Here is a 13,460-nt window from a genome sequence, read left to right as displayed (position 1 = left end):
AGAGCAGCTTTTGCGTGATGAATACGGCATACAATATCCTTGTTTGACCTTCCGTCTGATGTAATTTTACTAAGTAGATAGACAAAGAATTCGACGGTCTCCAGTCGCACATTGTTAAGTGAGCAATGGGCAACGGTGTTTTGTCTTCTCAGCGCAGAGAGTTTTGTTATATATTCATCAGTTTTCATATTATGTGAAGAGCTGAGGGTGGTTTTCATCTGGGCCAGCGTCGCTTCTAATTTTTCTGCTTCTTCACTTAACATTGCGCGACCATCAGCAAATCTCAGCATGTCTATTTTCTTACCACGAATTTTAATTCTTCCCGTAGCGCTTAGTTTCTCCCTAGTTTCATCAATTGGCCACAGAATGTGTCCATTGAACAAGACAGGAGAGACTGGACAGCCCTGTAATACACCCTGCTTAGCAGTATCTTCTTCTTGGTGTTCACGTCTTATCACAGCCACCTCTTCTCTATGCAGTCTCTGTATTACTCTTCTGTCCTTATGATTTATGCCACTGTCTCTCACCGTCTTCAAAATCTGTGGCTACTCTATCCTCTCAAATATTTTTTCTAAATCAATGAAGGCATTAATCGTACTGAAACAGAAATATCGATTTTTGTATCGATGTTGTACGAAATGTAATGTACATTCGTGGACTATCAACATTCGTGTGTCCATATATAGCTTCATTTTTTAAACTAGGGGGTTTGTATCAAAGTGTATGCTCTAGTTGTTTCGGGAAATGAAAAATTTTTCAACTACTGGCACATGTTGACCTACAATAGACAATCCCTCACTTTCGAAAACACATCCATACCAACCGCCATACACTGCAATAGTTCTACAATCTTTATAAAACAATTTTCGTACATCTTCCAAGAAGGAGATTTCTTAAATAGAAATTTATCGATTTTGAATTCATTATTCTGTTTGTATTTGCAGTTACGACCTCCTATAAAGTTTTCTGTACTCTAAATCAATTTGTAACTCATTATTCGTATGTTTTATATTATTTTGCGTCATTTTATCGATATTTTCGTGTCATTTGTGACGGTTTTTCAGGTATTTTTGGTCATGAAATTTCAGGCCCTGCGGTTTCAGGCCTTTTTCATATTCATCAGCTAAATGAGTTCTCAAAAGGGCAACTGCCCCACTGGCAGCCCCTCCTCCCCCCCTCCCCCACCCCTCACCGTGGGCCGCCCTCCGCAGGAGCTGCTGATACTAGTATCTACAGCTAATCGAGGTGTCGATCGGCTGCACCCGCCTGCGCTCGGTTATGCTTGGGTCTGCGCTTCCTGGTAGCAGACAGCGGAAGCTTACAGCCTGTAGGACAATGAACTGTTTGATTCGTTCAGCACGATATTCAAAATTGTTAATTACTGAAGCCAAAAATATAATCAAGTTTATACTCTTCCCAAACGACAACTAATTTTTCACGAGAAAAGTGGTCTGGTTCTTATTATCTTAAATGACTAATTTTATACGTTTCTAAGTGTGGAGGACTATGCAGATGGGTTGGTCTGAATCCCGTGTTTACCACTGATGTCTGTTCAAACATCATGTCCACTGGTTAACCTGGAGCTGAATTTGATCTTTAAGTAGCGGAGCTTTATGTACTTATTTCGTGAAGTTCATATCCGGCTACAGCAGTTTACGAATAGTGGACTGAATTTTTCAATACCAAAAAGGAATCATTGTAGTTATATTTCACAATCCTGGGAGTGGAGGAATACTTATTAAGAACTTGAATGGAGAATCAGAAACAGGTGACAGGTTTTGACACATAAGCTAGTAGTTTCCATAATGAGTCTATTATTAGAGCAAGATCTACAAAATACCAGTGTTGATGTACTTTTTATAAGCCTTTGAAATATTTTGAAAGTTGGGCGAACTGTTTCTGTAGTCCATAGTCTGAATAGTAGCCACGAAGAAAATTTTATTTTTAAAGATGTTTTGCATTAAAGAATTGCTTTTAAAGTACACTGTACTACAGGAATTCAGGATTATTGATATTAAGACTACTTTAGTACAACGATGTGAGTTCAGAATAAAAACATTCTGTGATATCTGACTCATTAGCGTTTTGCCGATAAATAAAAAGCAAATGAATATTGTCACTCCTAATGACAGTGAGTTAAAAAGTAAAGCAAATTGTCAAAACATATACTTTTATGGGGAGAACTGTGATAGAAAAGGTGACTGTATGTTTCCTTGATATGATTTGTGAACTTATAAAGGTCTCAGATAACAGATATTTAAATTGCACATGTGGGCAAAGTGAGACATTCTATATCAGCTTCTCCAAATAAATATTTTTCTTAGTTCCATCAGTTTCTATTCTGATGAAATTTTGCATAAATCATATGGGTGAGAAACCTTGTATTGGTTACTTGGGAAGAAGGACGTTGTGACATCATCGTTTCCATACTTTTCTGGGACATTCAAGATAACAAGTCAGGGAGAATGATCTTGAAATTTAATGCGTAGTAAGGTAACGCAGACAAAAGAGATACCTGTATTTCTCATCCTCTCAAATGATTTTCATTCTCCTATAGCAAAGAAAAGAGTTTGGAAGTATTGTTTTTTCCGAAAATTTTGGTTAACGTTCCTGAATCATGGACAGTTTGGTGATATAAGTTTTTATTTCTGTTCTATTTTGCAACTACATTTTTACAGTTTTCCAATTCAAAGCTGTACAGTATTGTTCACACGTTGCCTTTTTTGTGTTCAACTTTGCGCACGCGCATAAATTTCCAACAGCGCAACTACGTGTGCGCATTTATGCATGTGTAATTTCCTCGAAATGAAGGCCGTGCGTAAGGAGCATTGCTGAATCATGGACAGTTTGGTGATATAAGTTTTTATTTCTGTTCTATTTTGCAACTACATTTTTCCAGTTTTCCAATTCAAAGCTGTACAGTATTGTTCACACGTTGCCTTTTTTGTGTTCAACTTTGCGCACGCGCATAAATTTCCAACAGCGCAACTACGTGTGCGCATTTATGCATGTGTAATTTCCTCGAAATGAAGGCCGTGCGTAAGGAGCATTGCTGCCCTCCTTGTGTGGAAAACTTTGTGCTTTTTAGCAGACGACATGCAGCTGGGCCCATATTTGTTTGTCTTAAGGTTATGCTGTAAAGCGATTTATGTGCAATAATATCTGTTGATTCCAAAGGAAGCACGCTTAAATTTATAGATGATACAAAGAAAACAGTTGTGTGGAATGTCGCTCTCAGGATCAGAAGAAAAATTTGAGCGTTACGTATCAATTAAATGTTTCCTTCCGATCATATTTCTGTTAAGAATAAGGTAATATAAGTTTCGATGTATGAAAACTGAAAGAAATAATCCAAAAAACTGGGCAGCCTGACATCTGAACAAAAGAAGTGATGGGGTATGTGAGCTCCTCAACAAACTACTGATGCTGCAAAAAATATGAAACTGAAAAACATAACCTCCGTTCTAGTGCATTCTGGTGTCTATGAAATTCCCAATTTTACTTGTCCGAGGACATGATTAAATGCAAATGACGCATTGAAAGTAACTTAACCTTCACCTAACGACTAAGAACCTCTAATATTGTATGGGAACAAACTAAACCATTGTTCTGTGAACAGAAAATCATGACTGTTATAAACTTGTACATATACTATGTTCTAATTTATACGAAGAAGAAATTACCAGAAACAAAAACCAGAGAAAATGTACACAGCCACAATACAAGAAGGAATAGGTGCCTCTATATTCCTTACCACAGGTTGTCAAAGTCACTCAACAGCTACGAAATCATGGGGTACAAACTATTTAATAAACTTCCTCAATCTGTTCAAGAATTACCTGAACAATTATTCAAACAAACAATTCATGACTGGCTAGTCCTCCACCCATTCTATGACATAAGAGAATTTATCAACTGTAATATAATACTATAATGTTAACAAGAAACCTGTTGTTTCTTTCAAACTATTAATTGTATTTTAGTATGTATATGACGTTGTCTATTGCTGTAATGGCCGAATGACAATAAAATTATTATTATTATTATTATTATTAAGCTTATAATTAGATGGTGAGGCATTTTCTACAATGAAAACAGATATAAAACAATTATATAATAAATTACAGTTATTCTACTTTACAAGATACGAATTTGAAGAACTGAAATGCTTTGTTTTCAAATGAATAAATAATTCAAACGAGTATATAGGTCGCCAGTTACTAGCTAACAAAATTTTATTGCCAGACTTATCGGTGCAGTTTCCCAAACAGAAAATCTAAAATTTCAATGTGACCTCCTGAAATTTGTAGACAAAACGTTGTCATCACTTTGTATTTCTCGTACCTCTCTTGTTTATATACTTCTTTACCTTCAGTTGTTCTTGCGTTTTCTTTTTTTCTGTTGCCTTTTCATCACAATACGCGCCACACAGGCTCCCAAGCAAAGAAGGAGATTCATAACAGAATACTTGCGCAATGAGGCAACGTGTGGACACGAGAACTTCCATTCGTACATACGTTCTTTCCATAAATTTTTGTGCATGCCCTTTTATTCTCGTGCGACTGCGATTGCGCCGAAAGAGGCATCGTGTGGACACATCTTATAAACAAATGCACAGTAACCAGATCACGCAAACAGTGCACAGCATCATTCCCTGACTACCCCCGGAAAGGCTACGAGCTGCAGACCCAAGACCAGCTGAGCGCAACGAACACTGAGCACGAGCACCAAGATTTTCTGTCCCTAGACACAAGTATAGAGATGAATCTAGTTTCTCCCAAGTCCCTAATACTGAGGCTTGAAGGAATCGTCAGTTTGGTTAGGGATCAATATGTACAAGGTAAAAATTGTAGAGGCGGACCATAGCTCGAATACAGTAAGCTGGTTCGGATGGATGTTGGTTGTAGTAGTTATGTAGGGACGAAGAGGCTTGCAAAGGATAGACTAACGTGGACAGCTGGCTCAAACCAATCTTCGGAGTGAAGGCCACAACAACACCATCTTCTACTTTTTTCAAACAATTTTTATGAAAGCATTCTTAAGTTATCTTTTAAACGACTTTTATTGCGTCTTAAATACAAAATAAACAATTTTATTCTCTAAATTTAAGTTATTAGAAAAAAACTGCTGAAATACGCACTCCAAAGACATGCCGACAATTTGAAGCAATGTGATGTCTGTTCGGTTCTTTTACGTCAGCTAGGTGTCTAAAATGGTGGTACATATAGTTTAGGGTGATTGTTTAGTATATGTATGTGTTCTTCTTATAGGTGTAAAATATCATTGGAAATGATTCATCTTTTTGTTTATCTGGCTTATGAACTTGTAATATGACGCTGGGGGCTGCTTCATGGAATGTTATGATACGTCGTTTTCGCTGTTTCTGTTAGCACGCCGGTTATATGTTAAATATATTAATCTCAGTTGTTGGATTCGAAATGACGATGGTTAAATGTTAATGTGCTGTGGCAGTGACTTCATCAAAACATGGTTAGTGCTTGTGATAATTTTTCATTTGCAAAGCCTGGCGATTTTTATTGTGCAGCATTTCGCAGCGTGTTTCGACGCGTCGATGTTAGATGCAAAAACAGTGTAAGTTTGTGGAAAATTAGTAGTGGTTTATGTTGTTTTTCAGCACTAAGACTATAATGCCAGTGGTTGACTAAGTGTCGTGTATTTTAGACAATTTTTATACCTATTTGCTACATCTGTGTGCATTCTTTTCTGTGCAAATGAATGACGCGAAAATTTCACAGTTTCTACATGTTCAATGAAAAGAAAAACTAGACGTTTTTATCGCGCAGAATAATTTGTTACCCAGTAGCTGTTTTACTTTGTGGTCAGTAGACGTCAGTGGCCTTCTTGAAGTGTTTGGTGTGTTGATTCAGCGCTGTATTAAAATGTGATACAAGCCCTTTAATGAGGAACATAAATTTAGATTGTGAGGGTCCAATTACAACCCGGTCGGTGTGTGATCAGAAACTTTTGAGGTGTAGTCGACTCTGTTCTGTAATGTACTTTATTAGTACATTTTTTTTTGGTCGGCAATAGTTTGAGAGAAGATATCATATGTGACATAATAAAACCGAATAATTATGAAAGTTTATTCACTAGTTGTATTGCTGGGTATTTTTGTATTGGCCTTAATACTACTCGATGTGCGGAGATCTGCACCTACATCTGCCTTTCTTTATAAAATGAGGCCATGCTGACTATGAAAGCAGTTTTTGTGTATGTTTCCATATATTTTGAGACGTGTCTTTTTGTGTTAGACGTTCTGTTCTGTATCTGAGTACGTCAAATACCACAAATTAGTTTTGCAGCTCTTTCTGTTCTGTGTAAGGAGTAAGTGAGGGGCTATCTTAGGTCATAAATTCAGTGGTCATGCAGAGCTATACACAACCAGAAGATGGCTGAGTGTTACTAAATTCATTAGTAATGCTCTGCCAGTTTGCAACCAAAATAATTTTATAGAACTGAGCAATTAAGTAGCGGTAGGTGAAGATGATTATTATAAGACTTTTTCTGTATGTGTTGTAAGAAAATTTGCTCATTGCCACTATTAGTGACCCATGCAGACATTTATGATACAAATTAGTGATGTCATAGTAATTTATTGTTGGAATTGAGTGCACTGTCTTGAAGATTTTTGAGGCACATAGTTTTATTTGCCAATACTGAGCAGGTAATTGTGTGCAGTACTAGGCCTATCTGCCCACACATGAAGGGGGAAGAGTGTCACTGTTGGTTGTTTTTGTTGTTATTGCTGCTGCTATATTAGAGTTGGTTATTAAATAAGCATTTCATTCACTTTGATGCATTAAGAAACATCTCACCTTAGATATTATAAAATCATTTATTTTTTAATTAATTTATGAATTTGTGGATACTTCATTAATTTTTTGTTTACTGCAGAAGAAACAGTTGAGGGCGGGGGAGGTGGGACTCGTACATAATATGTTTGGCATTAAGTGTAAATAATTGATGATTTTTGGAGTGTTTCAACAGTTCATGGCCAGTAAAACTAATGACACTCCATAATATTAACATAAAGGGAATGGGTTCAGGACTATGAAGTTTACTACTGAAAAGATGTGCCGGCAAAGAATAATATTTTGTGCAATTGGTGCACCTCAGGGGTGATTTAGTTTGTTTCTTTCTGTTTTATCTCACTACTGTCGTTTCAGCCAAATTCAGATGGTGGGTGGGTGTCAGTGGGGGTTAGGGGTAATAGATCTGCACTACAAATCTGTTACTGCACTGTATAATTCACATTCACTGGCGTTACCAACTTGCAGTAGTTCAGGGATTTTATGCTGGAAATAGGCTGTGAAAGTTAGATTGGATCACATGATAAGTTTTGGTAAAAGTAACTTAGCCTAATTGTTTTATGTGAATGGCACAATTTGAAAATACGTCTTGCGGGATATTCTTAAGATGTGAATTGGGATCAAAATGCATGTGTGGGAATCATTTAGTTTTAAATTTTTATGCTATAATGTACATAAATTTCAAATGTTCAGCTTACTATGAACTTTAGTGTGAAGTACAAATCCTTTCTTGTGGTGTTTCAAATCAGACCCAATTGAGGTGCTGTCTTCTCTCCATTTCAAATGAAATGGCAACTATATGACAGGAGCAAATTGGAAGACTGGTACAAGGAAGCAGAATAGACACCCACTTTGGAAGACTGGTACAAGGAAGCAGAATAGACACCCACTATAATAAAGAAGGAAAAGTTGCTGTGGAATAAATATGTGCTCCAGTAGCAAGTTCAGAGTTTGACGGCCCATTAAACATCCATAACTCAAACAGATTAGCAGAAATTAACGATGTACCTTTGCAGAGGTATAGGAGGAGGTATTTTAGCCAGTGTCAAAAATCATTTGATAAAGTTTTGAGGGGCCGTATACCTCTAACCTCGCCATGTATGAGAGTAATGCTTGCCACAGTCACGGGAAGTTGTGGTAGCCGAACAGCTCATGTGTATAGCCACTGATTTAACAATTTTTCCTGTTCAATCACAGGAGATGTACTAGGTGTTTAACACCACTGTATGATACGAGGTGGTAGAGTGCAATCATACTGAATTCATTCGCACAAACGAATAATAAAATAACACTGAGTTCTCACTTGCTGCTTTTCACACATTTGGTAAACAGAAAATAATGGAAAGTGAAATAATTAACTTACAAGGTAACATATACTATGCTACAGATCAGTGTCATCACAGCTTGTATTTAATATTCACATGCTTTGGCCCTTTTGACAATGTTGACCGGAATACTCTCTTTCAAATTCTAAAGGTGGCAGGGGTAAAATACAGGGAGCGAAAGGCTATTTACAATTTGTACAGAAACCAGATGGCAGTTATAAGAATCGAGGGACATGAAAGGGAAGCAGTGGTTGGGAAGGGAGTAAGACAGGGTTGTAGCCTCTCCCCGATGTTGTTCAATCTGTATATTGAGCAAGCAGTAAAGGAAACAAAAGAAAAATTCGGAGTAGGTATTAAAATTCATGGAGAAGAAATAAAAACTTTGAGGTTCGCCGATGACATTGTAATTCTGTCAGAGACAGCAAAGGACTTGGAAGAGCAGTTGAATGGAATGGACAGTGTCTTGAAAGGAGGATATAAGATGAACATCAACAAAAGCAAAACAAGGATAATGGAATGTAGTCTAAATAAGTCGGGTGATGCTGAGGGAATTAGATTAGGAAATGAGGCACTTAAAGTAGTAAAGGAGTTTTGCTATTTGGGGAGCAAAATAACTGATGATGGTCGAAGTAGAGAGGATATAAAATGTAGGCTGGCAATGGCAAAGAAAGCGTTTCTGAAGAAGAGAAATTTGTTAACATCCAGTACTGATTTAAGTGTCAGGAAGTCATTTCTGAAAGTATTCGTATGGAGTGTAGCTATGTATGGAAGTGAAACATGGACGCTAAATAGTTTGGACAAGAAGAGAATAGAAGCTTTCGAAATGTGGTGCTACAGAAGAATGCTGAAGATTAGATGGGTAGATCACATAACTAATGAGGAAGTATTGAATAGGATTGGGGAGAAGAGAAGTTTGTGGCACAACTTGACCAGAAGAAGGGATCGGTTGGTAGGACATGTTCTGAGGCATCAAGGGATCACCAATTTAGTATTGGAGGGCAGCGTGGAGGGTAAAAATCGTAGAGGGAGACCAAGAGATGAATACACTAAGCAGATTCAGAAGGATGTAGGTTGCAGTAGGTACTGGGAGATGAAAAAGCTTGCACAGGATAGAGTAGCATGGAGAGCTGTATCAAACCAGTCTCAGGACTGAAGACCACAACAACAACAACACATGCTTTGGCCTCACTAACTCACAATTAAACAGTTCTCTTCCCACCTAGACACCTCGGGATATGTTACATGTCAGTATGTTACCATAACATCAATTCTGCCATTGAAATCAAAACGTTAATGATATTTCAGTGCAGGAAGTGCAAAACTATACTATATACTAATAAAAGGAATAACAATAAGTGGTAAAAGTTGAGAATGAAGAAAGGGTCGTCCACACAATGTGAGTAATTTGTAACATTTTGTCATCATAGCCAACATTAGTGCATCAGATGAAGTTATTACAAAACATTTCAACATAAAAGGTCCAAATGTGTTTTTTTATATATTTAAAATTGGCGCATCAATTTGTGGCAAAAGCAGAATATGGAGGAGCGGATGTCCTTCAAATGCAATTAATTTGTGTGTTAACAGCTTGTAGGTAGTTAACAGCTGTACATTGGGCACCACAGTCTGTCCTCCTGTTGGCTACTTCCAACATGACTTGGAGACACATTGCCAACACCCGCACTAGGCTGTGATAAAATGCAGTGCTCTTTCTAAAGTTTAGCAAACCCATCACACAGGTTACTTATCAGATTTCTAGGAAAACATTACCACGCTGCTGTAGTGAGCACAGACAGACAAGTGTGAAAACTGTGTGACCATCAATGTCTTGGAACAGAAACTGAATGAAGATCAATTTGCATTAAAAAATGAGTAACAATTCTGACTTGCACGTACTAATGGCAGAACAAATGGAAAAGAAGAGAAATTAACATGCTTGCATGAAATTCATGTAGTTGCATAAAGTCTTTGACAGAATAAGATGTTCAAAAATCTTGAGACAATTAGGATTAAAGTCCATAGACAGACAAATGAGTTGAAACATCTACGAAAATCAGACGGACGTGATAAAGTGGAAGGAACGCAAGTTTGTAACAAGAAGCATGTCATTCATGACTGTTGCTAATCACTAGTGTTGTTTAACATTTTTGATGAAGTGCTGTGGGAAGTGAATGAAAACTTCAGAACAGTCTGAATAAATCTGCAAGGAGAACAAAGGATCACAGGTGGCATAGATTTTTGGTTGAAAATAAGGAATAATTAGTGGTTAAATAGAGATGACCATTCTGATATAAATTTTCTGTTGATTTCCTGAGTCACTTGATGAGAATGTGTAGTAGTTATTTCAGTGTGGGCAGGATCAGTTTGTTTTTGAAGTTTACAGTCAGAAACATTCTTGTGAACAGTACATAAGTGCAACATTATCAAACAAGGAAATTCACAATCCCACACGAGATGTACTTCTGGACCCAGAAGAAGTGAAAGGTTACTTTCTAACTTCAAAAAGTCAGCTGAAAAACAAAATCAATCAAAACGGCTCACATGCATTAAATCTACTAGGTGCTGAGCCCATGGGGAGGGATGATTTATGCTGGAATATTATCACTCTCAAGGATATTATAAAATCTGTGTCAAAAGTCCTCTGTTTTAAGAAGTATTCAGGAACTTAAGAGTTTAACCTGATGATGCTCTCAAAATTGCTAATGTTTTACCAGTTTACATAAAGGGAGATTAGCATCTGCCCCAAGACATCGGATTAGTTTCTATTGTGCTAGATTATTCCAAAGCTTTAGGGGGTATGTGCAATGAGCTTAATGCCTATTTCAAAAAACATGATCTTTTCTCCAACGCAGTTTGGATTTCATAGTGGTAAAAATACTATTGCTACTAATGGTTGTCACTGATGTTAACGAGGTGCTGACTGCATTTGACAATAAGGATCTGGTGTCTGTTGTGCTTTGTGATACCAGTAAAGCATTTGGCTGCGTACCCAAAAACACCCTATTTGCAAAACGGTAATTTTAAGGCATACACAACCCATCTTTAGCTGTAATCTAATTGTAGTTAAGAGGCAGGAGATAGTTTTGTCTCCATTAAACATGATGGTTTTCGCTAAAGGAAGTTCATACTTGAGTGTCACAGGTCTTTGACTTTGGTTCATTTCTGTTCATTGTTGCAGTCAGTGATTTACCTCACGACATTGGAGTTAATTCAGTAGTGTGTTATGCAGATGACATGGCACTGCTCTATACACAGTTATACTGTGCAACTGAATTGGGCAACTCATGGAAAAATTGGAACTAGCAATGAACTGTTTTTTTTTCCCCCATCCAATGCAATCCTTTGAAATCTTGATACAACATAGGAACTGATTGCGGGATTGTCAGAAGGTGTAAAAAATTAAATCAGTGACACTGGTAGGCTTTCACATTGTTTCAAAATTAAACCAGGAGGAACATATAAGCAATGTCTGCAAGAGAATGGCTAGAGTGGACTAGCCATGTGGAAACTGGCAAATGCAGTCATTAATGGGTGTTTGAAGGTGACATATCTGGCATTTTCTCTCACACACATCCTTAATCATACTGATATGTGGATAATATTGTTGTTGGTGAAACTGAAAATTCAAAACTAAGAGTATCCTGAATAATGAGCAAAGTGAATCCTAAGGAAAACTGCAACCCTCCTTTATCGAGTTAAATATATGTTCTGTTGTAACTCTGTACTGCATTGCTTTATATGAAAAGCATCTTAGGTGAGTTTGATACCTGAGAGAATACACACCTTCACAACACTAGAGGCAAACTGGCCTGCAATATCTACATACATACCCCCCCTCCCAAGTCACCGTATGGTGCATGGCAGAAGGTACCTTGTATCACAACTAGTCATTTCCTTTCCTGTAGCACTCAGAAATAGAGCAAGGGGAAAAACAACTGTATATGCCTCTATACGACCTCTAATTTCTTTTATCTTACCTTTGTGGTCGTACCACAAAATGTACTTTGGCGGTAGTAGAATCTTTCTGCAGCCAGCTTCAGATGCCTGTTCTCTAAATTTTCTGAGCAGTGTTCATTAAAAAGAATGTATTCTTCCCTCCAGGGATTCCCACTTGAGTTTCCGAAGCATCTCCGTAATACTTGCTTGTTGGTCAAATCTAGCAGCACACCTCCGAATGACTTCAAGTCTTACTTTAATCCAACCTGGTAGGGATCCCAAACACTCATGCAGTACTCAAGAATGGTGGGCCCTAGTGTCCTATATGTGGTCTCTGTTACAGATGAACTATACTTGCCTAAAATTCTTACAATAAACCAGAGTTGGGCTATTCACCTTCAATCCATACACGCTAATGCCATTTCATATTGCTTTGCAGTGTTTTGCCTAGGTATTTACATGATGTGAATGTGTGAAGCAGCACACTACTAATGCTGTATTCAAACATTACAGAATTGCTTTTCCTACTCATCTGCATTAATTTACATTTTTCTACATTTAGAGCTAGTTGGCATTCATCACACCAACAAGAATTTGGTCTAAGTCATTGTGTATCCTCCTTCAGTTACTCAACAACAGCTTCCCGTACACCAAAGCAAATAGCTGCCGATTGCTGCTCACCCTGTCTGTAAGATCGTGTGTGTGTGTGTAGAGAGAGAGAGAGAGAGAGAGAGAGAGAGAGAGAGAGAGAGAGAGAGAGAGAGAATAATAGTGGTACCCACTTCACTGGGGCACAGGCTGCCAAAGATCAGAAACTCTCGCAAATTAACATGTGTAAAATTAATTAATGAAGTTATAAAATCAGTTAATTCCTTGACTTATAATTTTTAGAAAGTTAACATTTATGATGAAAGTTAACATTTATGAAGCATCCATTCTCAAAGGTAACAATTATTTGAAATAAACATCATCAGTAGTAGTTTTTAAAAATATCCTGGAAAAAGTGGCATGAAATTTAAAAACTTTCTTATAAAAGTTAATAGTATATTTTATTTCTAACCGATTCATATAATATTAATAGCTGTTTGCAAGAAGTTTGGAAATAAGTACCATATTTCATTTTGAGTGCATTCATAATCATTATAGATTTGAAAATACTATGCAGTAATTGCTGTGGACAAGACATTATTTATGTAGATTATTGATGTTCCTTGAAGGTATTACTGTGTAATTTGATAATATTTTAAGCTTACCATTTCTCCAATGAAATTAATTCCTGTGCAATACAGTAACATCCAGACAACGCAAACAAGTTACGTCTGATTGGGGCTAGTGAAGTCTGTGATTCTGGTGTTTTGCTTTTATTGCT

The 13,460-nt window shown here is 37.2% G+C and overlaps 1 protein-coding gene across 1 annotated transcript in view; it reads left to right on the top strand.

The window, feature by feature from the left end:
• Window positions 1-5,210: 5,210 nt before the first annotated feature.
• LOC124721619 (constitutive coactivator of PPAR-gamma-like protein 1 homolog) overlaps window positions 5,211-13,460 on the top strand; it is a gene marked incomplete in the record, with an annotated part of 229,198 nt that continues 220,948 nt past the window's right edge. Inside the window, 1 exon segment of the mRNA XM_047246678.1 lies at window positions 5,211-5,490.

Source organism: Schistocerca piceifrons, chromosome X (assembly GCF_021461385.2).
Source record: "Schistocerca piceifrons isolate TAMUIC-IGC-003096 chromosome X, iqSchPice1.1, whole genome shotgun sequence".
In the NCBI taxonomy this organism is placed as follows: Eukaryota; Metazoa; Arthropoda; class Insecta; order Orthoptera; family Acrididae; genus Schistocerca; species Schistocerca piceifrons.
The sequence above is the reverse complement of the archived record's forward strand: the minus strand, read 5'-3'. Positions and strand labels throughout refer to the sequence as shown.